The sequence below is a fragment of the Oratosquilla oratoria genome, chromosome 29, assembly GCF_046742065.1.
Source record: "Oratosquilla oratoria isolate Oo_2021 chromosome 29, ASM4674206v1, whole genome shotgun sequence".
Taxonomy (NCBI): Eukaryota; Metazoa; Arthropoda; class Malacostraca; order Stomatopoda; family Squillidae; genus Oratosquilla; species Oratosquilla oratoria.
In genome coordinates, this window is record NC_134805.1 from 52651269 (window position 1) to 52655201 (window position 3933).

Genomic DNA, 3933 nt, shown 5'->3' on the forward strand with positions numbered 1-3933 from the left:
AAGTCAAACAAATCGGTATAAAACAGAAAATTGTAAGCTGGATACAAAACTATTTCACAGAAAGAACACAGTCAGTGGTCGTCCAAGGAGTGAAATCAAGGAATTCTGAAGTTACAAGTGGAGTCATCCAGGGATCTGTTATCGGACCATTGTTGTTTCTTATTTTTATTACGGATATAGACACCAAGCTAGACCACTGCAAGGCTACATCTTTCGCAGACGACACACGGATGACGGGAACAATAAGCACGAAAGAGGACTATAAACTAGTACAGGAAGACCTGAACAAAATGTTTGAATGGACAAGAGATAACAATATTGAATTTAACCTATCAAAATTCGAACTAGTGAGTTACAGACATCCCAAAAGCAGCCACATCATAAACAATTATAAGACTCCATATGGCGAAACTATTAAACAACAGAATAGTGTACGGGACCTCGGCATCATTATTACTGACGATGCTACATTCACACAACACATAGTCAGTTCGACAGCAAAAGCAAGAAAACAGATAGGATGGATTCTGAGAACTTTCAAAACAAGGAATCCAGAAACAATGTTAACATTATATAAATCTCTGATAATACCACTCATTGAATACTGCTGTCAACTCTGGTGCCCAACCAACATTGGCCAGATAAGAACAATAGAAGCAGTGCAGCGCACATTCACATCTAGAATAGACGGGCTAGAAAACACCAACTATTGGGAGAGATTACGACAGTTAAATCTGTACTCATTGGAGAGACGAAGAGAACGTTACATCATAATTTACATATGGAAAATCATCAACGGTTTGGTGCCCAATCTTGAGTCCAGTGAAGCAATAAGAACTACCCATAACGCTAGACGTGGAGTACTATGTACGATACCGCCTATTACTGGCTCATGGAAAAAAATCCAAACATTGAAAGAAAGTTCCATTGCCGTGTACGGACCCAAACTATTCAATAGACTACCAAGACATATACGAGAACTAACAGGGACCCTGGAATCATTCAAGAGTGATTTGGATAAGTTTCTGAGGACAGTCCCAGACCATCCGGTGCTCCCCCACTATTACGTAACTACGGATGGAAACAGCTTGCTGCATCACCTCACACGCACCACCTAAGGGCGGCGCCCCGCGTGGCCCTGGCTCAACAAGCGAGCCCAACTGCACCTCAGGAAACCTCAGGAAACCTCAGGTGTGTGTGTGTATGTGTGTGTGTGTGTGTGTGTGTGCGTGCGTGCGTGCGTGCGTGTGTGTGTGCGTGTGCGTGTGTGTGTGTGTGTGTGTGTGTGTGTGTGTGCAGAGAACGAGCTTTGTTGCCTTCCGCCTGGAAACTTTAATGGAAGGACGCTTCTTTGGCCTAAGCTGAAAGATATTGTCTTTTTTTCAGAAGCTGTTGTAAATCATTAATATCTTTTACTCTATACTAACGTCTTTCTGGCTGTAGCCATGCAATTTTATTCAGCTGAGGGAGAACCCTTTAACTGCCCTAAGGCTCAAAGAAAAGAATATTGGCCCTTTCCGTCTTTCGAATGCGGTCACACAGCGTTGCTGTTTAATGTTTGACAGATGATCTGTTGGGGAAAACTGCTCAATGGTTGTGTTTGTTCTCTTCGAATTTGATCACCTCTACCTGCCAGATGGTAGATCTGGTCTCTGGTCGCGGGTCCAGCATGCACCACAGAATCTTTAAGATAGTCGTCTCGTGGTGTTTTTGGAAGTTTCCTGGCTTTAGGGCTTTGAGAGCTGGTCTCCCTTGCTTGCAGCAGGCCACATAGTATCTCATTTGCTCCTTCGTTGTGAGTCGCCCTATTCTTGGCTCGAAGTATGGCAGGCGGTCCATGCATAGTTCGTAGAGAAGGCAGCCGAGAGCCCAAACATCAGCCATTCCTCCGGCGTATGGGCGTTGGGCTTTGTCCAGCACTTCGGGAGCCAAGTACCAAGGCGACCCTCCTACACTCTTCATCTCTCGCTGGTAAACCTTGGAAGTTCTGATCGAGAGGCCGAAGTCGATGACCTTGACGACCTTTAAGTCGGCGCTGAGGACGACGTTTTCTTGTTTAAGATCAAGATAAGCCAATTGGTTGGAGTGCATGTAAGACAAGGCAGACACAAGCTGCCTGAAGTACGAGATAATCCGACGGCCCCAGGCAAGAGAGGGGGACTTGCTGTGCCTCTCCATGGCTGCTAAAAGCGTCCCACCAGGGCAGTATTCAGTCATGATGATTTTGCAGCCTTTGTCCTTTGCAATGTCCACCAGTTTGATTATGTTAAGGTGGTCCAGCGTTGAGAGGGCTGCGATTTCACTGCAGATCTCGCTTTTGCAACTGCCCTTCTCATGGGGAATCTTGGCAACACTGATGCAACCCGTTGCCTTACTCGAAACGAGGACTGTCCTTGCAAAGGCTCCAGCACCCAGGGAGCACATTATATTAATCATCCTCGAAAACTGTGCTTCTTGGCTTTTCGAAGGTTCCTGGTGGTCTCTTAATTCCTTGAGGATCCTGCGGCGTCTTTCCTTTGGACTTCTTGGTAAATTCGGGGACATCCTTGGCGGGGCGAGGAACGTTTTTATCGTGATGCTGTTGAGAATCACCTTTTACACAACAGGAGAAGAGCGACTGAAGGCAGTCTGTGAGCGCAGAGGCGCATTCGCTCGCGGTTCAAGTGACGAAGCTTGATCATGGCGTCACAACTTCGTCCAAGCCGGTCAGGGGAGAGGGAGCTGTCCAGGTAGTTGATCGTCGGGAGACAGATTTGCTGAAATGAGGCGTGCAGGGCTTGTTGCCGGTACGTTATGATGGAAACACATCCCGACAAAAGACATTCGAGCCTCTGACGAGGTCGATTACAGAATAGGAAATGATCACATCAATTAATAGATAGTAAAGAAATGAATAACTAGATAAAATTTAAGAAATAAATAAATGAATAGATAAGCAAGTAAATGAATAACTAGAAAAAATTAAGAAATAAATCGATTAATTTAAAGAATAAAAGAATATCGTTCTGTCGTTTTAATAAATCAAATCTTAAACAGATATAGATTTTATTGCACGCCATGTAGCCACAGAATTGAATAAAAATAATAATGATGATAATAATGATAATTGTATTTTTCTTTTCATTTTTCTTCTAACTCTTCCCTTTTTTCTTCTTCTTCTTCCTCTTTTCTTCCTCATATTCTTCCTCTTTTTGTTTCTCTTTTCCTCTTATTCCTCTTCTCTTCCTATTCCGTTTTCTTTATTCTTCAGAGGTCAGCATTGTCAAAGCAATATCCACCTTTCTATTTTCATCTTCACTTCCTGCATCGCATACGACATCAAATGTCATTTCCAATTTAGCTATTACTCTTGTGTCATTTAAGTGCTCATATTATTTTTTTTCCAAATTCCTTTAAGAGCAATGCAATGCACCGTCATTTTTCTTGTTCTAAAAAGAAGAAGAAGAAGAAAAAAAAAAGCAACTGAAAGTTTCGAAGTGTATAATTTTTTTTACTGTAAAGTAATGGTTCATGCAATATATGTTTTTTATTAATTAGTTTATCCAATTATATTTAATTATTTGTTTGGTTATTCTTTATTCATTTATTAATTTGTTTTTTATTATCTACTTATTCATTTTTTATACAAACACACACACACACACACACACACACACACACACACACACACACACACACACACACACACACACACACACACACACATATATATATATATATATATATATATATATATATATATATATATATATATATATATATATATATATATATATATATATATATATATATATGCAATAAAAACACTAGGAGTGTGTGTTCACAAATGCGTAAGTAACCACTAGGAAAAGTAAACTAACGAAGCAGAGCGCTTTCGTATAATTACCTCTTCAGTGCAGATACACTGAAGATGTAATTGTACGAAAGCGCTCT